At 43.2% G+C, this 23,325-nt stretch overlaps 1 protein-coding gene across 3 annotated transcripts in view; it reads right to left on the bottom strand.

Annotated features, from left to right (window-relative positions):
- Erap1 (endoplasmic reticulum aminopeptidase 1) overlaps positions 1–6,470 on the bottom strand; it is a 53,633-nt gene extending 47,163 nt beyond the window's left edge. Inside the window, exons 1-2 of one of the 3 annotated variants that reach the window (XM_006517476.4) lie at positions 6,150–6,401; positions 4,461–4,502 (exon numbers count right to left, since the gene is read on the bottom strand). The gene's annotated coding sequence lies outside the window, so the exon portion shown is untranslated. Of the gene's footprint in view, positions 1–4,460; positions 4,503–6,149 lie in introns of all 3 variants that reach the window. The other 2 variants (XM_030247471.1, NM_030711.5) reach the window with 2 other exon arrangements.
- Between the last annotated feature and the right edge of the window lie 16,855 nt (positions 6,471–23,325).

Here is a 23,325-nt window from a genome sequence, read left to right as displayed (position 1 = left end):
TAAAATCACCTTCTGTTTGCCATTTGGGATCTCTCTTCATTCTTTTTATTTTTACTGAGACGACCTCAACTGTGTATATCTGGGTAACCTAAAACTTGCTACAACTAGGCTGGCCTTCAACTTGTAGTTGTTCTGCCTGTCTCTTAGTACTGGAATTGCAGGCACAACTGACTTCAGACCCACTAGAAAGAATCATTTGATTTTCAACTTTTAACTCGATTTTAGTAAACTAAGATACTAGAACCAAATTATAAAGTAATAGGACAAAGTCTACAAAAAGGAGGAAATATTAGAGTAGCTCAATAAGTGGACATTTGGGAATAAAACAGGCAAGGGTGGACGGGCAGAACTACAGCAGAATATGATCGAGGTATCACTATTCATACACATTCAATCTCAGGAGTGTCTTGTTGTGCTCTACTGCCCTAAAGTCAGAAGCTGGCTCTGCTGCAGCCATTTCTATAATGATACCCACTCTCCCTACAAGAGCTTCACCAGCTTTAAAGTTCACTTGTCTGAACTGAAATGAGGTGTCCACAGCACTAAGTAGGTGAAAGAAACAGCAAGAATCTAGACTGGTCAGCTTCTGCAGTAGGAGACAGGATTGCATCCTAGCAATCCTTAGATGATAGAGAGGATATTGATCATTTATGTATAAACAGAAATCACAGCATAGGGTAGTGGATTGCTTTAATAACAACAACAATAATAGCTTAGTATTGGTATTGGGAAGAATAGAGCCATTTGCAAAGCAAAAGAGTAAGTCTAGCTGCAGTGACTCTAGGATGCAAGGCCAGCACCTGATAATAGCCCAGAAGGACATGTCAGATTTGGAAAGAAGCATGAAATTAAGTGCTGCATATGAGGTGAGCAGGTCAGGAGCTCACTACTTTTGGAAGACAGAACATAGAGAAAGAATTAGTATCGTCTCCCATCCAAGTACTTAGATTCCTAGATCAGATGAAACCAGGTGAGTTAAGGGTGATATAACCATAGATTGGGCAATTCATATGGAATGAAGGGTATTCCAGAGAGACTTGTGGGGAAATGAGTATCCTCAAGAAAACATATATGACAGCCTACTAGAAATAATGCCACATTTTTGCTGTACGACAAAGGCCACAGGACATAAAGAATATGTGAACTTTATAAGTGTTTGAAATCTCTCCTCTAGAATCAAGCATAGTTTATTATCTTGCACAAACCCATTTCTATCAGTTTTCCAAGAAAGGTCCTTAACAGAAGAGCTTGAGAGAACAGTTCTAATTCTCTCAGACCCCTCTGGCTGCTGGACATTTGAACTAAATTAGAAACGTGGATCCCTAAAACTGATCATGTCCCATAGGAATTTTCATTCTAAGATACAATGGTTCTTAGATCTGGCTGCATATTTATATCAACCACAAAAGAGTTTTATAGTGTTAAAAATGATGAAATCTCCTTTGCTTTTTTCAATCTCATGGGTTTTTTTTTTTTTTTCATTTACCTTTCTGTCCTCAAGCTCTAGTAGAGTAACCACCTATTTGCTTATATAGTTATGATTTCTGAGCTATAAGTATTTTAATTATATGAGCTGCAATTTTACATCATCATATCTATTACTTTCAACTAAAATAAAAGTTAAAAATTTAAAGTCAAGTGATGCTTTGTGGTGGGTCTGAGGAGTGCTACTAGCTAGATATGCTTGTACCTTCAGTACTCAGGACAGAGTCAGGAGGATAACTGCAAGGTGAAGGCTAGCCTAGTTTATGTAGCACGTTAAAACATGCTACCCAGGGTTACATAGTGAGGTTGTCTCAGGAAACAAAAAGAATAAAGAGTGCCCCCAATAGCACAAGGAAGGGAATTTTAAATATTTACTACTTTTGAAAGATTCTTGTTTGTATGTATTAATGCTGGATAGAGACATTATGATGTATGTAACTATATGTATGACCCTTTCCAGTATTGACAATAATTAAATAGGGTCTATAGTGATGTGTTCTAATAAACAACCTAAACAACAACAACAATAGCAAACTTTTCAGGGATTTTATTGGCAAGCCAATAGAAAGCTTCTAAATTCAGACTCTATTCTTTAATAGCTGTATGTCAGGACACTACCACAGCAGTTGATGAGTTGTCCCTGACCACTCATTTCCCATTCTTTTGTCGTTGTTGTTGTTTTCGGTTTTTTGAGACAGGGTTTCTCTGTATAGCTCTGGCTGTCCTGGAACTCACTCTGTAGACCAGGCTGGTCTCAAACTCAGAAATCTGCCTGCCTCTGCCTCCCAAGTGCTGGGATTAAAGGCGTGGGCCTCCATTGCCCGGCTTCATTGTCCATTCTTAACCCCGACCCCAAGCCCAAGAGTTAAAAACCATCAACCTTGTCACTAGCTGTTGTCGCTGTATCTAGTAGTTGAACAGAAAGGGTTCCCTATAACATCTATGTGGAGACTACAACCCAATTCCAAAGATAGCACCCAAATGAAAAGGGCAGATAGTGTGAACAGACAAAATAGTGGGTTTTGGTTTACTTTTTTAAAAATCTAAAACCATTTGAAAGACAACTCCAGATTTTTGAAGAACTGACACAACTTAAAGTAAAATTAAGCTTAGATGCTAATATAGCATAAAACCCCTGCACCTATCTTCTCAGGCACAATGCCAACGCAGGAACAAAATGGTGGGTTTTCTTGAAGGTGGACAGACAGAGAAAACAGAAGTGACAGTCTGCTTTCATCTTGGTCCAAGACAGAAGAAAGTGATATGAATGTGGCAGGTTCAAACAGGCAAGCTACTCTATAAGTCCCTGGCACTCTCCAGAAGCTCAGAAAATGCAAAAGCTGCAAGTGTTTCTGAGTTGACAGGCTCATGAGCAGCTAGTGTGGTAAGGCCTCACACCGAGAACTTAGCACAAATGAGCGTATAATGGGACTAGGGGGAATGTAACTGTGTTTGAAGGCTTCAATAAAAGGAAACCAAACTAGGGTATGCTACAGACATAACAAATGTCAGTGCTTATCTATGAAAAGTCAGTGGATAGATGAGGCAATCTCACAGAAGTACTTGGTCTTTCCTAAAAAGTAAATTATCTGCCTTATATTTGTACCTAATCTAAGGGAATAAGTTTAAAATTATCAGTAGCCATTAAATGCCACTGATTTATGTGTTCTGTTGAATCCAGGAGAGTTTTATCTTGAAACTTATGACATTTTAGTGGACTAATTTTTTCTCACTTGTCTTCTTCTCTTTCCTAACATAGCTTCCCAAAGGACTGTGTCCTTTGATCTGGTGATCCACGGGCACTCACTGGATGTTGGAACTGAGTCACAGAGATGAAGGTTCTTCATCACCGGACTGAAAACCATCACCAAAGTAGTCTTCCAAGGCCCCTCTTCCCCCTAGACTGCCGAGTCAGGTAACCAGGTTCTCTATCCCCACCCCTCACCCCCAACCCCAAGTCTGGGAACCAAGGCTCTATCCACGCACCCCATCTACAACCCATGCCTAATATACATTTTGGGTTTGGCAATTCTCAAACTGAACATGGCAAGTTTTTCTCCATCTACACCTCTTTCCGGGATTCCCTTCCCTCAATACTTTTCTCCTATCTTTCAAGGTTCAATTCAAATAAGGCATCCCTAAGAATCCTTCCTGGAATATTCCAGACACAAGAAAACACTTCTTTGACCTTTCCCAGTACTTTCTGTGTCCCCCTCATGGCATTTTCCTAGCCCTGCTTCATAATGCTCTCATTAGTGCATTTATTCCTATACTTTTGCACTGGAGACTGCTGGAAAGCAATAATGCAATGGTCTTTAGATTCCCACACAGCACCTACATGAGAGGGGCTTGATAAAACCCAGTGCAGTGAGAGGTATTTCACTGTTAAAATTCTTTGGCTAATCCTAACCAATCTTAGGTCATGTTCTAGTATGTTTAGCTCTGGTATTACAATAAAGAATTGAAAGCAAAAAGCAGGAAGCCTAGGGATAAGTTTGCAAGGGAGTGGGACTACTCTGTATTTAGGATGAGCTAGAAGTTGGGGTAGGAGAGAGAACAGTTATTAAGAAAGACTACAAGAATGTCTAGAATGAATATCAAATAGGGATCAGTGTCTTTTATTGAACTAGAAAAGCCTAGAAGTACAATTGTTAAATATTAGAACTTGACAATAGCTCTGCTATATTACCTCAACCTTCATTTTGTAGCTCTTAACCTTAACTTGACCTATTATTGTTCCTTGCCCTGGTAAAACCAATTTGTTATTGTGCTGTGTCAGGAACCTCATGGACTTTAGAGATCCCCTAGGCTAGATAGCCTAAACGTTGCAAAGGTTGTAAATGCGCCTGTTTGTTTTTTCCCATATAAAAACTGCTTCTGGGGACTGTCTGAAGTCACAGTTCTGGATCCTGACTCCTCACTGAATCCTTTAGTAAAATCAGTCTTGGAGTGTTCGTTCAATAAACCAACCATACCTGAATGGAACTGGTGTCTCAGTGGTACCTGGAACACAATAACTTGAAAAGGAAGAAAGAATTGTGGGTTCATTTATTAACATGTAAAACTTTGATGTCTGAAAGAAGACTCCCAAATAAAATTTCTAGGAGGACTCTTAGCACAGATATAATAATGTCATACCACTCCAGGCTTTGTTTTAAGTTTAAGAACGTTGTAAAATACTTTCCTTTTTCATGTGATGAAACTGAAGTTATCCTCTGTTAAGTTAGGCTCTATCACCTAACTTAGCTCAAGCCAGAGAGTCTGCTGCCATTTTAGAAATCTTATTTAAGCTGTATGTGGAGATTCTGACTCCTCATGGTCCTCAGGGAAGTTAAAGGTAATTGTTTGGATGATTTCCCACTTGTATTAGGACTGAATGTAAAACAATCTCAGCAACACATAAGCTTTCAAACAGCCCCCAGGATAATCCAACTTCTGTTAACATGCACTGAAAATGGCTCGTCACTTCTAACAAAGTATTTCAATGCAGAATTAAAACTATGTAAATATACTAGAATTTTCCTCTTGGGGCCACCTTAAAAAGCTGCTGATTCAAGGTACATTTCCAAATCTGATCAGGAAAGGGGTGGAGGGGGCTGGTGAGATGGCTCAGTGGGTAAGAGCACCAGACTGCTCTTCTGAAGGTCCGGAGTTCAAATCCCAGCAACCACATGGTGGCTCACAACCATCCGTAACAAGATCTGATGCCCTCTTCTGGTGTGTCTGAAGACAGCTACAGTGTACTTACATATAATAAATAAATCTAAAAAAAAAAAAAAAAAAAAAAAAAAAAAAACCTATGGCAGGAAAGGGGTGGAGGTGGGAGCTTTGACAACTGTGGCCAATTTTAAAAAGGTTTTAAATTATTGACCATATATGGAGCTGACAGGAATTCTGGCTTTCTAAAGAAAACACAGTTTGTCTTTCCAAACCCGGGTTACCCAAAGAACCATCAATAAAAGTTTAAACAAAGTGTGTTCTCTTGGTCCTTCCCTTCCTCTTAGGAAATTAACCATTCTAGCAACATAACAGAAAAGGCACTCATTTTGCTCAAACAAGTTCAAATAAAGCTTTCTCTATAATGGCCTCATGTAGCCTTGGGGGGCGGGATCCAGATAGTGATCAGGAGCGGGAGGGGGAGGGAGAGGGGAGCGGGAGAGGGAGGGGGAGAGGGACCGAGTTGGGAGTGGGGCCCGGTTTGCAGGGAGTACAGGCGGAAGAGAGGGAGCCTTCCGGACACTCTGTGCCCTCCCCAGCGCTTCTTCGCTTTCTCTGGGAATACTCTCAAGGTGTTCTCCACAGGCCGCTCCCTAGGTCCGCCCAGTCCTCCCTGGTCGCCATTAGGCTTTAGTGGGATGGACCGCTGGCCAGTCTCCAGCAGCTAGGCGGCTCGTGGTCAGCTCCTGCCAGTGACTCACTCGAGCCAGCGAGTACGCCGGCCCGGCAGCCTCGGCTTTCTCCGGGCCGGGCCGGCCAGCAGCGCCCTGCCGGGGCTTCACGCTCCTCGGCGTGCTCAGACTCCTGCTCCCGATCCTCCGCGCCCGTCCTGCGCACTTGAGCCCGGGCCTCCACCGGGGTCGGTTAGCCAGAGCCCACCCTCAGCTGCCCACAGCCCTGTACCGTGCGGGCCCAGTCCTCCACCGGGCCAGGCCGAGACTCCTCACCTTCATCACAGCCGCCAGTCTGGCCGCCCGGGACCGAAAGTGAAAGTGAAGGTGGACCGGCAGGGCACGTGGGGCTGAGGGTGAAGTGAACCTGCTAAGGCGCTAAAAGAGAGCAAGCCTAAGGGATCTAGCCAGGGCTTCGGGAACTCAAAGTTAGGGACCCTGATAGGGAATGCATTCTCCAGGACTGGCAGAGCACCAGGCAGGGAGGCGCACCCATCAAAACGTGGACTTTTTTCTCCTCCACATCTCGTGGTGTATTTGTTTTGTTTGCTAACTTCACTAACGGAAGAAATGCAGCAATGTGCAAAGGTAGTGCTCAAAATGGCATTGGCCTGCCAACTTGGAAGGACACCTATTGGATGCAGATGTTTTCATCTGAGAGCCCTGCCCCACCCCCAAAAGATTCAACCTGGGAAGTCAAATTCTGAGTGCTCTGGGGATTTTCTGTTCAGTGTAGGTACCTTATATGCTGGGGGGGGGGGGGGGGAGATTAGAGGTGGCCCCCAGAACTTCCCTACCCCTAATAAGGAAAAGACACTACACTACAGAGGATTGCTATTTATTTATTTATTTTTGGTTTTTCAACACAGGATTTCTCTGTGCAGCCCTAGCTGTCTTGAAACAGCCCTAGCTGTAGATCAGTCTGACCTCGTACTTGCCGATCCGCCTGGAGAGCCGGGATCAAAGGCGTGTGCTACCGCTGCCAGGCAAGGTTAGATGGCTTAGTGGTTAAGAACCCGCTGCTCTTTCAGAGTTCATTTGTTCAATTCCCAAGAAACTATAGGGTGGCTCACGACCATCTAGAAAGGAATCTGATGCCCTCTTCTGGCAGGTAGGTGAACATGCAGCACTCCTACATTTAAATAAATAAATTTAAAGCCAGTTTTACACAGAAGTAATCAAACACACATTCTAGTTCCTGTCCAAATATTATCCTGGCTGTTCCCCAGTTTGCTTAGGCCTAGTTCTCAGTGTCCTGCCCTTTGAGAACTTGGCATCCAAGCCTCTGAGCATTATTTCTCAACACTGTTTTCAATGCTTGTTTTTGCAAAAACTATGTACCACCAGGGACATTTTTTTTTCTTACAAAGGAAAACATTTAATTGGGGGCTGGGTTACAGTTTCAGAGGTTTAGTCCATTATCAGCATGGTGAGAAGTATGGAATGGTGCAGGCAGACTTGTGCTGGAGGAACCAAGCGTTATATTTGATCCGAATGTAGCCAGAAGAATACTCAGATTCTACACTGTTCAGAGCTTGAGCATTGGTTAGCTCAAAGCCCAACTCCACAGTGATGGACTTCCTCTAACAAGGCCACACCTCTTCATAGTGCCACTCCCTATGGGCCAAGCATAGAAACACATCAGTCTATGAGGGCTAAACTTATTCAAACTAGCACATTTATGCACAACATAAACTAGGCCTGATTAAGGTGGATAATATAATATCCTTTCTCCCACCCCAAGAGATAAAGCATCATATATAGTCCAGCCTGGACTGAATTCATGGGCTACCTACTTCAGCCTTCAGAGTAGTTGGTACTGTGGTATATACCAACCACTACATCCTGAAATCTTTGTGTCCTTGTGGCCTACCAACAACTAAACTACTAAAATACATAGTGCATCTATGGAACAGTACTAAAAATAAAACCCAGCTCCCTGTAATTTTCAGTCACCTTTTAAGAAACTGAGCCAAGCAATCCTAAAAATCGCATTCTTAGCAGCTACTTGTGGCATATGTCTTTTGGGTAGCATATGCCTCTAATCTCAGCCTGGAGGGGAGGAAAACCACCATGAATTCTAGTCTCAAAACAAAACAAAATACTTGAGCAGCAATAAAGCTCTGAGCTTGAATAACATCAGCTGATGGTATGTGGTAGACAACAGGTCCTTACTAGTCCTTTAATGTGATTTGCTGCACATCCCTGTGATGATGGCTGGTAGGGGAGGGCCTAGAAGATCAGCCAAATTCCAAAAGGGGCTAAATCTTAAAGAAGATGCAAATGGGAACTACAGAAATAGCTCAGAGATTAAGAGTACTGACTGCGTCTCTAAAGGACTCCAGTTCAACTCTTAGCATCCACATGGCAGCTCACAGGGAGACTCAAAAAAAAAACTGTGGCCAGGAGGTGTTGGTGCACACCTTTAATCCCAGCACTTGGGAGGCAGAGGCAGGTAGATCTCTGAGTTTGAGACCAGCCTGGTCTGTAGAGCCAGCGAGTTCTAGGACTGCCAAGGCTACACACAGAGAATCCCTGCCTCAAAAGACCAAAAACAACAACAACAACAACTGATTTGACTGTGCGATGGTGGCTCATGCCTTTAATGCTAGCACACAACAAGCAGAGAAAAGCAAGTCTCCATGAGTCCCAAACCAGCCTGGTCTACATAGAGAGTGTTCCAGGATAGCCTAGGCTACATACTATTCAGCCCCACAATATTTCTAATTATTTACTTCTTTAATGTTTATGCAGCTGAGACTGAACCTGGAATCTTGTGTGTGCTAAGCCCACACTTTACTACTTCCTACATTGCAGCTGTCCATCATTTATATCAGTGCCTGAGACTCCCAATTTGGGGGTCCTCTACAAACATCTGTAGATACGGCAAGTAGTTCCATTTCTAGATATAAAACAAAGACCTAGATTCTTTAGCCACACCTCCTACTTCTTGTTAAAGCCTGACTCTGTCAATCTGACTTTCTATCCTGTTGTTTTAGATTAGAAGCCTATGACAATTGAGAATGTGAATTGACCTACAGTATGGTTCCAGCTAGGTGTACTCCTGGAATTTTCTCTAGCATCTTCAAGTTTCGACTATTTTAAAGCACATGGGTTTTTTTTTGGGGGGGGGGTTGTTTGTTTGTTTGTTTTTTGGGGTTTTTTTATTTTTTGTTTGTTTTTTGTTGTTGTTTTTAAGATTTATTTATTTATTGAACATTTTAAATAGGATATTTTATTTATTTTTATTTCATATGTTATTCCCTTTCCCATTTCTCTGCAAACCCCTTATCACATCTTCCTTTACTCTGCTTCTATGAGGGTGCTCCCCCACCCACCCTCACCACCCTAGCTTTCCTCTACACTGGGGCATCAAGCCTTCACAGGACCAAGGGCCTCTCCTCCCACTGATGCCAGATAAGACCCCTTCAGCTCCTTCAGTCCTTCCCCTAATTCCTCCACTGAGGTTCCTGTGCTCAGTCGATGGTTAACTACTAGCATCCGCATCTGTATCGGTCAGGATCTGACAGCCTCTCAGGAGACAGCTGTATCAGGTTCCTGTTAGCAAGCACTTCTTATCATCCACAATAGTGTCTGGGTTTGGAGTGTGCATGAAGGATGGATTCCCCAGGCTGGATGGCCTTTCCTTTAGTCTCTGTCCACTGTTTGTCCTTGTATTTCCTTTAAACAGGAGCAATTCTGGGTTAAAATTTTAGAGATGGGTGGGTGGCCCTATCCCTCAACCAGGGGGGTCATGCCTAAACTTTGGATATGGTCTCAACAGGTTCTCCCTCCCCTTTGTGGGGTATTTCAGCTAATGTCATCACCTTGGGGTCCTAGGAGGCTCTTGCTTTCCTGGCATCTGGGACTTTCTGGTTGCTACCCCCAGCTCCCCAGCTCCCATTGCTACACACCTCTCTTCAATTTCCTGACCCTCTGTACATCTCCTGTATTTCCTGCCATACCTGATTCTTCCCCTATTTTCCCCTCCCTCTCCTCTCTTCCTGCCAAGACCCTCCCACCCTCTACTTCCCTTGATTATTTTGTTTCCCCTTCAAAGTAGAACTAAGCATCCACTCTTTGGTCTTCCTTCTTCTTCAGCTTCATGTGGTCTGTGAGTTGTATCATGGGTCATCTTTGTATATTTTTCCTTTGATGAATATGAAATGTCCTTCTGTCTTAGTCAGGTTTTCTATTCCTGCACAAACATCATGACCAAAATGCAGTTGGGGAGGAAAGGGTTTATTCAGCTTACACTTCCATACTGCTGTTCATCACCAAAGGAAGTCAGGACTAGAACTCAAGCAGGTCAGGAAGCAGGAGCTGATGCAGAGCCATGGAGGGATGTTAACTTACTGGCTTGCCTCCCCTGGCTTGCTCAGCCTGCTCTCTTATAGAACCAAGACTACCAGCCCAGAGATTGCACCACCCACAAGGGGACCTCCCCCCTTGATCACTAATTGAGAAAATGCCTTACAGATGAATCTTGTGGAGGCATTTCCCCAACTAAAGCTCCTTTCTCTGTGATAACTCAAGCCTATGTCAAGTTGACACAAAACTAGCCAGTACAATTGATCCCTTGTCAACTTGTCATATAAACACATCACTAGTAAGCCTCAACCCTTATTATCTTATTCATCCCCAAGATCTAAATAACTTTAAAAGTCTTTGCAAATTCTTAAAATTTCAATCCCTTTAAAATATCCAATCTCTTTTAAAATCCAAAGTCTTTTTATAATTAAAGGTCTCTTAACTGTGGACTCCACTAAAATACTTCCTTCAAGAGGGAAAAAATATCAGGGCACAGTAACAATCAAAAGCAAAATCAAACTCTAACTGTCAAATGTCTGGGATCCACTCACCATCTTCTGGATTCCTCCAAGGGCTTGGGTCACTTTTCCAGCTCTGCCCTTTGTAACACACACCTTGTCTTCTTGGCTCCAGCTGCCTGTACTCCACTGCTGCCTCTGTTCTTGGTGGTCATCTCATGGTACTGGCATTTCCAAAACACTGCTGTCTTCTACTATAACTAGGCTTCACCAACAGCCTCTCATGGTGTCAAGCCTCTGCCCCTTTGCATGACCCCTTCAGTCCTGGGCCATCAATTGCAACTGAGGCTGTACCTTCACCAATGTCCTTCCATGGCCTCTCACAGTGCCAAGCCTCAGCTGCTCTCCATGAACCCTTCATGCCTTCAAAATCAGTACCACCTGGGTGACACTTATACATTACCAAGTCCTGCTGCAGCACAAGGTACAACCTTGGCTATCTCTGGAATACAGTCTCTAAGTGCTCTCAGGAAACACCAGAAGATTTCACTTCAATGATGCTGGTCTCATCTTAATCACCACTACTTTCTTAGCTCCAGTTACCCAGTCACAGTAATGCAAAGTTTTTGCTTTAGTAGTTCTGGTATCTTGTTAATCACAGCTGATTCTTCAGCTAACAAGAACCACAGAATCTTCATAATCAAAACATGGCCCTGATAAGCATTTTAATTTTCCCTCTGAAATTTCAGAAGCCAGGCCTCCATCGTCTGCACTGTTCTCAACATTATCTTCCAAGCTTCTACACAACATCCTACAGAGCTCTTAACACTAAATGGATCTTCTAGCCAAAAGAACCAAAGTCCTTCCACAGTCCTTCCCAAAACATGGTCAGGTTGTCACAGGAATACCCCACAATGCTGGTACCAATTTGTCTTAGTCAGGGTTTCTATTCCTGCACAAACATGAAGAAGAAGCAAGTTGGGGAGGAAAGGGTTTATTCAGCTTACACTCCCACACTGCTGTTCATGAACAAAGGAGGTCAGGATTGGAACCCTAACCCTAACAACCCTAGCCCTAACCCCTAATCCTAACTCTAACCCTAATGCTGACCTAATTCTAACTCTAATCCTAAAATCTAAGACTAACAACACTAACCCTAATCCTAACAACCCTAACCCTAACCTCCTAACCTTAACCCAAACCCTAACCCCCAACAGTAACCCTAACCCTAAAATAACACTAACAACCCCAGAACTAACAACCTTAACCCTAACCCTAATCCTAATGCTAACCTAATCCTAAAGCTAACCCTAATCCTAACCCTAATCCTAACAATCATAACCCCCAAAACACTAACCACAACCCTAAACCTCTAAGCCTAACTCTAACCCTAACCCTAACCCCTTAACCCCTAATTCTAACCCTGACCTCAACCATAACAACCATTACTCTAACAATCCTGATGAGAACTTCCCATGTGTGAACACTCTGATGACAAACTGGTGTATGTCCTCCATTCACCACAACCTGGCATGTGTAACACTAATCATGACAAACTGCCATGTATTTCACAATGACATCAACCTGCCATGTATGAACACACTTATGATAACCTCCCATTTGTATCACACAGATGACAACCTATCATGTGTGAACACAGTGACTTTTGCGTCCCACTCGACCAGCAAGAAAGACGCAACAAACCGGAATCTTCCGAGGCAAAAGCTTTATTGCTTACTTCTTCAGGAAGACCCGGAACTGGGAAAATGGCGCCGCTTTTATAGCCCGCAGCATGACGTTCAGCACCTGATATGGTGTGACAGCTCCTGATTCGTTGCTTGCCCATCACCCCACTATTACGCCCCGAGAATGGGAGTGACTAGGAGTGAGTTCACTTTCGCACCTGCGTACAAGGCTTGTTTACTAGTTAGGCACAGCAGAGGCCAGCGCCATCTTATAATGGCGATTGCTAGCGGCACGGCTCTCCACAAGTGACTACAACCTGCCATGTGTGCCTAAGTGATGACAATCTGCATGTGGGCACACACTGATGAAAACCTGCCATGTGTTCACAAATGATGACAATCTGCCAAGTGTGAACACACTGATGACAACCTGCCACATGTGAAAACACTGATATCACTCTACCATTTTGGTCCCCCTGATGACAACCTGTCATGTGGGAACACATAGATGACAAACTGCCATATGTGAACTCACTGATGATAAACTGCCATGTGTGCACACACTGATAAAAACGTGCCATGTGTGCACACACTGACGACTATGTGCCATGGGGGAAAACACTAAAGACAACCTGCCATGTGTGAACACAGTGAAAAAACCTGCCTTGTGTGAAAGCACTGATGACATCCTGTGAACACACTGATTATGATCAGCTAAGTGTTAACACACTGATGACTACCTACTATGTGTGAATACATTGATGACAAACTGCCATGAGTGAACATACTGATGACGACCTGCCATGTGTGTCACATTGATGACAACATGCCATGTGTGAACACACTAATTTCAATCTGCCTTGTCTATCTCACTGATTTAAACCTTCCATGTGTGAACACAAAGATGAAAATATCCATTGTGTGCACACACTGATGACAACCTGACATATGTGAACACACTGATGATACTTTTTCATGTGTTAAAACTCTGATTACAACCTGTTATGTGTGCTGCACTGAAGACATCCTGACAAACGTGCCATACTGATGACAACCTCTCATTTGCTCTCAAAGGATGACAACTTTCCATGGTGGTACATACTAATGACTACATGTCATTGTGAACACACTTATGACAACCTGCCATGAGTTCTGCACTGATGACATCCTGCCATATTTGAACTAAGTTATGACAACCTACCATGTGGCCACACACTGGTGACACACTGCTATGTGTACAATACTGATGACAACTGGCATATGTGAACACACTGATGACAAACTGCCCTTTGTGAACACACTGATGACAACCTACCATGTGCCTCATATATGATAACCAGCCATTTATAAACACACTAATGACAATGGGCCATATGTGCCACAGAGGAAAACCTGCCTTGTTTGAACTCACTGAGTACAACATGTCATGTGAGCCACAGAGTTGAATACCAGCCATGTGTGAACAAATTGATGACAACTGCCATGTGTGTCACTCTGATAACAACAAGCCATTTGTGCCACTAGTGAAAACCTGCCATGATTAAAAACACTGATAGGGCTGGCGAGATCTCTCAGCGGGTAAGAGCACTGACTGCTCTTCCGAAGGTCCTGAGTTCAAATCACAGCAACCACATGGTGGCTCACAACCACCCGTAATGAGATCTGATGCCCTCTTCTGGTGCGTCTGAAGACAGCTACAGTGTACTTATACTAATAATAAATAAATCTTTTTTAAAAAATAAATAAATATTTAAAAAAATAAAAACACTGATGGAAACATTACATTTGTGAACAGACCAATGACAGCCTGCCATGTGTGCCATACTGATGACAACCTGCCCTATGTGAACAAACTGATGACAACCTGCCATGTGACCTGCACTAATGACAACCTTGCATGGGTGATCACAATGATAAAAAACTGCTATGTGTGTGACACTGGAGACAACCTGCCATGTATGAACACACAGACAGCAGTCTGCCATTTCTGTCACAATGAAGACAACATGCAATGTGTGAACACAGTGACAATAATCTACCATGTGGCACACATGTACACATATTCTGCATCATCACAGACCAGGCACACATGTACACATTTGCTGCAGGAATAAACACAAGGCACACATTTACACATGTACAGTGGCATCAAACACAAGGCAAACACCAGGTACACATGATCACATTAGCAGAAGCATTATACCAGACACACCTGTAGAGAGGCAAAACACACCCGGCACACATGTATACATGCGCAGCAGCATCACATACAAAGCACACATGTTCATATGTACAGTGACATCACACAACCTGCACACATGTACAGTGGCATCACACACCAGGCACATATGTACACATGTTCAGCAGCAGCACACTCAGGCACACATGTATACATGTGCTGCAGCAGCACACATGAGGCATACATGTACACAGCATACACAGGGCACATTTGTACACATGTAGAGTCGAATCAAACACTGGTCACACATGTAATGTAGTTTAAAAAACAAGGCAGACATGTCCAGAGTTATCACCCAACAGGCACACATGAACACATCTGAAGCAGCATTACTCACCAAGCACATATGTACACATGTGAAGGAGCTTCACTCAACAAGCACACATTTGCAGCAGCATCACACACCAGTCACACAATGCAGTGGCATCACACACCAGGTATACATGTACACATGTACAACAAAATCACACACCAGGCACACATGTATACATGTATAGCAGCATCACACAAGGTATCCCATCCCATGGGATTCAGTTATTTGTGGGTGTGAGGGGGACCGCAAACCTGTAAGGAAATGAGAGGAAGGGAAGGAGAAGCAGAGACCAAGAAGGGTGCCTAGCAAGGTCTCCGTTTATTATGCTGAGGTGCCTTGTTTTAAAGCATACATCACGGGGAATAGGAAGGGGTCGAGGGGGAATTTAACAAAGAACAAAGAAGCGGGCATCTGCTGACATGAGGGCAGAAGTCAGGCTCTAGGCGGCGGGCACTCTGCATCTTATCTCTGGAACATTGATCCTCCTTGACATCCTTGGGGTGTCAGGCCAGGCTCAGGCGTAATTCATGTCCTTGGATGGCATGGGAGTTCAGGAAGAGATAGGGAAGAGGGGACTATAATTCAGCTTTTACAGTCTCAGGTGCCAGGAAGGGAATAGGGAGGAGGGAGTGATAACCAGCTCCTAGCATGAGACCATTTGGCCTGTCAGGGAGATTGTGAAGGGCTCGCTTTCTCACGGGATGGTCTCTGACAACAAGGAACACATGAAAACGTGCAGCGGCATCACACATACAGCCACACATGTACTGTGCTGCAGCATCACATACCAGGCACACACAAACACATGTACAGCATCATCTCACACCTGGATTACATGTAAAGTGGCATCACACACCAGGCAAACACCAGGTACACATGAACACATGAGCAGCAGCATCACACACCAGGCACACATGTACACATGTGCAGCAGTATCATATATGAGACACACATGTTCACATGTACAGTGGCATCATACATCCTGCACACATGTACAGCACACACAAGGCATACATGTACACATTTGCAGCAGCAGCATACACAAGGCACACTTGTACATATGTAGAGTTGCATCAAACACTGGGTACACATGTGATGTAGTTTTAAAAACAAGGTAGACATGCCCAGCTTAATCACCCAACAGGCACATATGAAGCAGCATCACTCACCAGGCACACATGAACACATGTGAAGGAGCTTCACACAACATGCACACATGTGCAGCAGCATCACACACCAGTCACACAATGCAGTGGCATCACACACCAGGTGATGACGCTGTGCTGCTTCCCGCTCAGCCTGGGGGGCAGGACGGGGTCACGGGGGGGGGGGGTCAGGGGTTACTCAGGCTCAGTCCCACACAGCAAGCAGGCAAAGGAGGGAGAGGGAAAGAGAGGGGGGGAGAGAAAGAGAGAGAGGGAGAGAGAGAGAGGGAGAGACTTCCTTCTTCCAATGTCCTTATGTAGTCTCCAGCAGAAGGTGTAGCCCAGATTAAAGGTGTGTGCCACCACACCTTTAATCCCAGATGACCTTGAACTCGGAGATCTCCGGAGTGCTGGGATTAAAGGCGTATGCCACTATACCTGGCTTTAATCTTCTGGAATCCATAGCCACTATGGATACTTCAAGATCTCCATACCAAGATCCAGGTCAGAAACTTCTATCTCCCAGCCTCCAGACTAGGATCACTGATGAGCCTTCTAATTCTGGATTGTAGTTCATTCCAGATATAGTCAAATTGACAACCAGGAACAGCCAAGCCACTACAGCTTCTCAATAGTTATTCAGGAACTTCACTAGGGATGTATGTCCTTCCCTCAACTTTTTTTTTTTGGGGGGGGGGGGCTGGACTCTCTTTGAATAATGAAAAATGATAGTATTTCTCAAATGTCCTAAACTTTGTGTTAATATAAAATTTGTATAACTATCTTGGTTTAAACCAAATTGCTCCTACTCTATAAACTTCTTTAGCTCACACAAAAGGAGAGAACATTTCATACCAGTTTCAGTGGAAAGTCGATAAAGCACCTCAATACAGAAAAGTTCCTAAAGTAGTAGGAACTTATATTTGTGTGTGTCTGTTCTCTCTCTGTCTCTCTCTCTGTCTGTGTCTCAAATGACTGTGTTGGGATTTTTTTTTTCGAGACAGGGTTTCTCTGTGTAGCCCTGGCTGTCCTGGAACTCACTCTGTAGACCAGGCTGGCCTTGAACTCAGAAATTCGCCTGCCTCTGCCTCCCAAGTGTAGGGTTTAAAGGCATGCGCAACCACCACCTGGCTCTGACAGGCAATTTTTAAGGCTTAAAGTTTTTCTTTCTTCGCTCCTACTGTTCTCTTTCTCTCGCTCATTTGCAGGCAGCCTGAGGCCTCACACACTCTGTATTCTGCCCATTCTGCTTTTCCCCTGTGCATGGTTTTTGAACTCTCACACTCCTACACACCTCTGTGTGTTCCCTTTTCATTCTTACACACATCTCACACACACCACATGTATTCTCCTTTCACTCACCTACACACTCTCCATACATACCTGACATTTTCTCTTCACTCACTCTTCACATGTTCTTCTCACTTGCTCTCCACATTCACCTCACATGATCTCTCAACTTTTTCTTACCCCAGTCTTTTATTGATACTCTAAAAACTGGTAGAAAAAAGGACATTATATAATCATAATGCCACATCCCATAAAGAATCAAAAATTACAATTGTTCCCCAAAGTTTCAAGCTTTCCCTATTCCCAGGCCTGTAGCTAAGATAATAATTGTAAACTTATCATTACTTAAGCTTTAACTTTTGACTTATTATACTTCAGAGCTCAGAGCTCTGAGGCCAGCTACTTGCATTTTTTTGTGAAGCTCTAATGATAAATGACATGGGCAAAGCTGCCAGGCAGTGGCCAGAAAGAATCAAGTTAACCCTTAACTCAGTAGTTCTGCTAGCTTTCTGCTTCTGCACACTGCACACAATGACTCTCCTAAGAGTCCCAGTGTTTTGACTTAGTCTTACTAGTACAAGGTTTTACATACTCTATACTTGCTTCTCCAGGAACCACTCTTAAATGCTGTGTAAAACTTAATTCATAACTTCAATAGTTTTTTTTCCTTTCTTGGGATCCCAATGTTGGCTTTAATTCATTTTCTGATAATTTCTTCAAACTTTCTTTACAAGTCAAACATTAATCTGGAACTACCATTGTGCAGTTATTACATTGTTTTCAAGATGAGAACACACCTGAGCCATTAAGATTATGCTGTGCTGTGCCCTATGTCTCAGTTTTCAATTGTTTAAAAATCATTACATCAACCTGGATGAAATGGACAAATTTCTAGACAGATACCAGGTATCAAAGTTAAAACAGGATCAGGTTAATTGTCTAAACAGTCCTATATCCCCTAAAGAAATAGAAACAGTCATTAATAGTCTCCCAGCCAAAAAAAAGCCCAGGACCAGATGGGTTTAGTGCAGAGTTCTGTCAGACCTTCAATGATGATCTAATTCCAGTTCTTCACAAACTATTCCACAAAATAGAAGCAGAAGGTACTCTACCCAACTCATTCTATGAAGCCACAATTACTCTGATACCTAAACCATAGAAAGACCCAACAAAGATAGAGAACTTCAGACCAATTTCCCTTATGAATATCGATGCAAAAATAATAAAATTCTTGCTAACTGAATCAAAGAACACATCAAAACAATCATCCATCCTGACCAAGTAGGTTTCATTCCAGGGATTCAGGGATGGTTTAATATACAGAAATCCATCAACATAATCCATTATATAAACGAACTCAAAGACAAAAACCACATGATCATCTCGTTAGATGCTGAGAAAGCATTTGACAAAATCCAACACCCATTCATGATAAAAGTCTTAGAAAGATCAGGAATTCAAGGCCCATACCTAAACATGATAAAAGCAATCTACAGCAAACCAGTAGCCAACATTAAAGTAAATGGTGAGAAGCTTGAAGCAATTCCACTAAAATCAGAGACTAGACAAGGCTGCCCACTTTCTCCCTACCTATTCAACATTGTACTTGAAGTCCTAGCCAGAGCAATTCGACAACAAAAGGGGATACAAACTGGAAAGGAAGAGGTCAAAATATCACTTTTTGCAGATGATATGATAGTATATATATAAGTGACCCTAAAAATTCCACCAGAGAACTCCTAAACCTGATAAACAGGTTGAATGAAGTAGCTGGATATAAAATTAACTCAAACAAGTCAATGGCCTTTCTCTACACAAAGGATAAACAAGATGAGAAAGAAATTGGGGAAACAACACCCTTCTCAATAGTCACAAATAATATAAAATACCTTGGTGTGACTCTAACTAAGGAAGCGAAAGATCTGTATGATAAGAACTTCAAATCTCTAAAGAAAGAAATTAAAGAAGATCTCAGAAGATGGAAAGATCTCCCATGCTCATGGATTGGCAGGATCAATATAGTAAAAATGGCTATCTTGCCAAAAGCAATCTACAGATTCAATGCAATCCCCATCAAAATTCCATCTCAATTCTTCAATGAATTCGAAAGGGCAGTCTCCAAATTCATCTGGAATAACAAAAAACCTAGGATAGCAAAAACTCTTCTCAAGGATAAAAGAACCTCTGGTGGAATTACCATGCCTGACCTAAAGCTGTACTATAGAGCAAGTGTGATAAAAACTGCATGGTACTGGTATAGCGACAGACAAATAGACCAATAGAATAGAATTGAAGACCCAGAAATGAATCCACACACCTATGGTCACTTGATCTTTGACAAGGGAGCTAAAACCATCCAGTGGAAAAAAGACAGCATCTTCAACAAATGGTGCTGGCACAACTGGTGATTATCATGTAGAAGAATGTGAATTGATCCATTCCTATCTCCTTATACTAAGGTCAAATCTAAGTGGATCAAGGAACTCCACATAAAACCAGAGACACTGAAACTTATAGAGGAGAAAGTGGGGAAAAGCCTCGAAGATATGGGCACAGGGGAAAATTTCCTGAATAGAACAGCAATGGCTTGTGGTGTAAGATCGAGAATCGACAAATGGGACCTCATAAAATTGCAAAGCTTCTGTAAGGCAAAAGACACCGTAAATAAGACAAAAAGGCCACCAACAGATTGGGAAAGGATCTTTACCTATCCTAAATCAGATAGGGGGTTAATATCCAATATATATAAAGAACACAAGAAGGTGGACTCCAGAAAATCAAATAACCCCATTAAAAAATGGGGCTCAGAGCTAAACAAAGAATTCTCACCTGAGGAATACCGAATGGCTGAGAAGCACCTGAAAAAATTTTCAGCATCCTTAATCATCAGGGAAAGGCAAATCAAAACAAGCCTGAGATTCCACCTCACACCTGTCAGAATGGCTAAGATCAAAAATTCAGGTGACAGCAGATGCTGGCGAGAATGTGGAGAAAGAGGAACACTCCTCCATTGTTGGTGGGATTGCAAGCTTGTACCACCACTCTGGAAATCAGTCTGGCGGTTCCTCAGAAAATTGGACATAGTACTACCAGAGGATCCAGCAATACCTCTCCTGGGCATATATCCAGAAGATGTTCCAACAGGTAAGAAGGACACATGCTCCACTATGTTCATAGCAGCCTTATTTATAATAGCCAGAAGCTGGAAAGAACCCAGATGCCCCCCAACAGAGGAATGAATACAGAAAATGTGGTACATTTACACAATGGAGTACTACTCAGCTATTAAAAACGATGAATTTATGAAATTCCTAGGCAAATGGATGGACCTGGAGGGCATCATCCTGAGTGAGGTATCCCAATCACAAAAGAACTCACATGATATGTACTCACTGATAAGTGGATATTAGCCCAGAAACTTAGAATACCCAAGATATAAGATACAAATTGGAAACACATGAAACTCAAGAAGAACGAAGACCAAAGTGTGGATACTTTGCCCCTTCTTAGAATTGAGAACAAAACACCCATGGAAGGAGTTACAGAGACAAAGTTTGGAGCTGTGACGAAAGGTTGGACCATCTAGAGACTGTCATATCCAGGGATCCATCCCATAATCAGCCTCCAAACGCTGACCCCATTGCATACACTACCAAGATTTTGCTGAAAGGACTCTGATATAGCTGTCTCTTGTGAGACTATGCCGGGGCCTAGCAAACACAGAAGTGGGTGCTCACAGTCAGCTATTGGATGGATCCCAGGGCCCCCAATGGAGGAGCTAGAGAAAGTACCCAAGGAGCTGAAGGGGTCTGCAACCCTATAGGTGGAACAACAATATGAACTAACCAGTACCCCCCGGAGCTTGTGTCTCTAGCTGCATATGTATCAGAAGATAGCCTAGTCGGCCATCAGTGGAAAGAGAGGCCCATTGGTCATGCAAACTTTATATGCCTCAGTACACGGGAACACCAAGGCCAAGAAGTGGGAGTGGGTGGGTGGAGGAGTGGGTGAGGGAGGGTGTGGGTGACTTTTGGGATAGCATTGGAAATTTAAATGAAATAAATACCTAATAAAAAGTATATTTAAGGGGCTGGAGAGATGGCTCAGAGGGTAAGAGCACTGACTGCTCTTCCTAAGGTCCTGAGTTCAAATCCCAGCAACCACATGGTGGCTCACAACCATCTGTAATGAAATCTGATGCCCTCTTCTGGTGTGTCTGAAGTCAGCTACAGTGTACTTATGTACAGTAATAAATAAATCTAATAAATAAATAAGGAACCATGTGCAAAACACACAGCATTAAAAAAAAAGTATATTTTAAAAAATCATTGCATCAAAGTACATCTAGTTTCACAGAATTCACCAGAACAGAAGGAGAAAGAAATAAGAAAGTCAGGTATAGTAGACATAATTATACACACCAAGGCCAACTGAAAAGTAGTCACGCACAAATGAGATCTATGCACCCGTTGTCCAGGGCTAAGGTTAAGAGAAATGGGAAGAACTGTTGTTACAAAGAGCTGTTGCTGGCTACTGAGGTGTCTCCATCCTGGACTACTACTGACAGGTAGTCCCTGTCATTGTATGCTGCCTTTTATTTTTGTCATTTTTTGCCATTTATTTATTTATTTACACTCCAGATTTTATTCCCTCTCACCCCTGTCCACCCTCCAAATGTTCCACACCCCATACCTCCTCCCCACACCCCTGTCTCTGAGAGGTTGTCCCTACCCCCCACCCAACCAAACCTCTAAACTTCCTAGGGCCTCCAGTCTCTTGAGGGTTAGGTGCATCTTCTCTGACTGAACACAGACACAACAGTCCTCTACTGTATATGTGTTGGTGGTCCAGTGTTTGAGACATCTCAGGGGTCCAGGTTAATTGAGACTTCTGGTCCTCCTGCAGGGTCACCCCCCTTCTCAGCTTCTTCCAGCATTTCCTGAATACAACCAAAGGGGTCAGCAGTTTCTGTCCATTGGTTGGGTGCAAATATCTGCATCTGACTCTTGCAGCTGCTTGTTGGATCTTCCGGAATGTGGTCATGATAGGTTGTTTTTCTGAGTGTTCCATAGCCTCAGTAATAATGTCAGGCATTGGGACCTCCCCTTCAGCTGGATCCCACTTTGGGCCTTTCACTGGACCTTCTTTTCCTCAGGGTCCTCTCCATTTCCATCCCTGCAGTTCATTCAGACTGGAACAATTATGGGTCAGAGTTTTGACTGTGGGATGGCAACCCCCTCCCTCACTTGATGCCCTGTCTTCCTGCTGGAGACGGGCTCTATAAGTTCCCTCTCCCTGCTATTGGGCATTTCATCTAAGGTCCCTCCCTTTGAGTCCTGAGAATCTCTCACCTACCAGGTCTCTGGTACATTCTGGAGGGTCCCCCAACCTCCTACCTTCCAAGGAAGCATGTTTCCATTGTTTCTGCTGGCCGTGAGGGATTTCAGTCCTTTTCCTCCAACCAATACCAGATCATGTTCTCTTCTCTGCCACAACCCCACTCCCTTTCCCTCTCAGCCCCCCCCCTTTGTGGTTGCTTTCTTACCTCCCAAGTGGGACTGAGGAGGCTAATACCTACTTAATAGTGAGTACATACCATGCATGTCCTTTTGGGTCTGAGTTACCTCACTCCGGATCACATTTTCTAGTTCCACCCAATTGCCTGCAAAACTCAGGATGTCCTCGTTCTTTTTTTTTTTAATTTATTTATTTATTATATGTAAGTACACTGTAGCTGTCCACAGATACTCCAGAAGAGGGCATCAAATTTCTTTACGGATAGTTGTGAGCCACCATGTGGTTGCTGGGATTTGAACTCGGGACCTTTAGAAAAGCAGTCGGCGCTCTTAACCACTGAGCCGTCTCTCCAGCTCTGTCCTCATTCTTAATAGCTGAGTCGTATACCATTGTGTAAAAGAACCACATTTTCTGCATCCATTCTTCAATGTTGGGACATTTGGGTTGTTTCCAGCTTCTGGCTACTGGAAATAAGGCCTATATGAACATAGTGG

This window comes from Mus musculus, chromosome 13 (assembly GCF_000001635.26).
Source record: "Mus musculus strain C57BL/6J chromosome 13, GRCm38.p6 C57BL/6J".
Taxonomy (NCBI): Eukaryota; Metazoa; Chordata; class Mammalia; order Rodentia; family Muridae; genus Mus; species Mus musculus.
The sequence above is the reverse complement of the archived record's forward strand: the minus strand, read 5'-3'. Positions and strand labels throughout refer to the sequence as shown.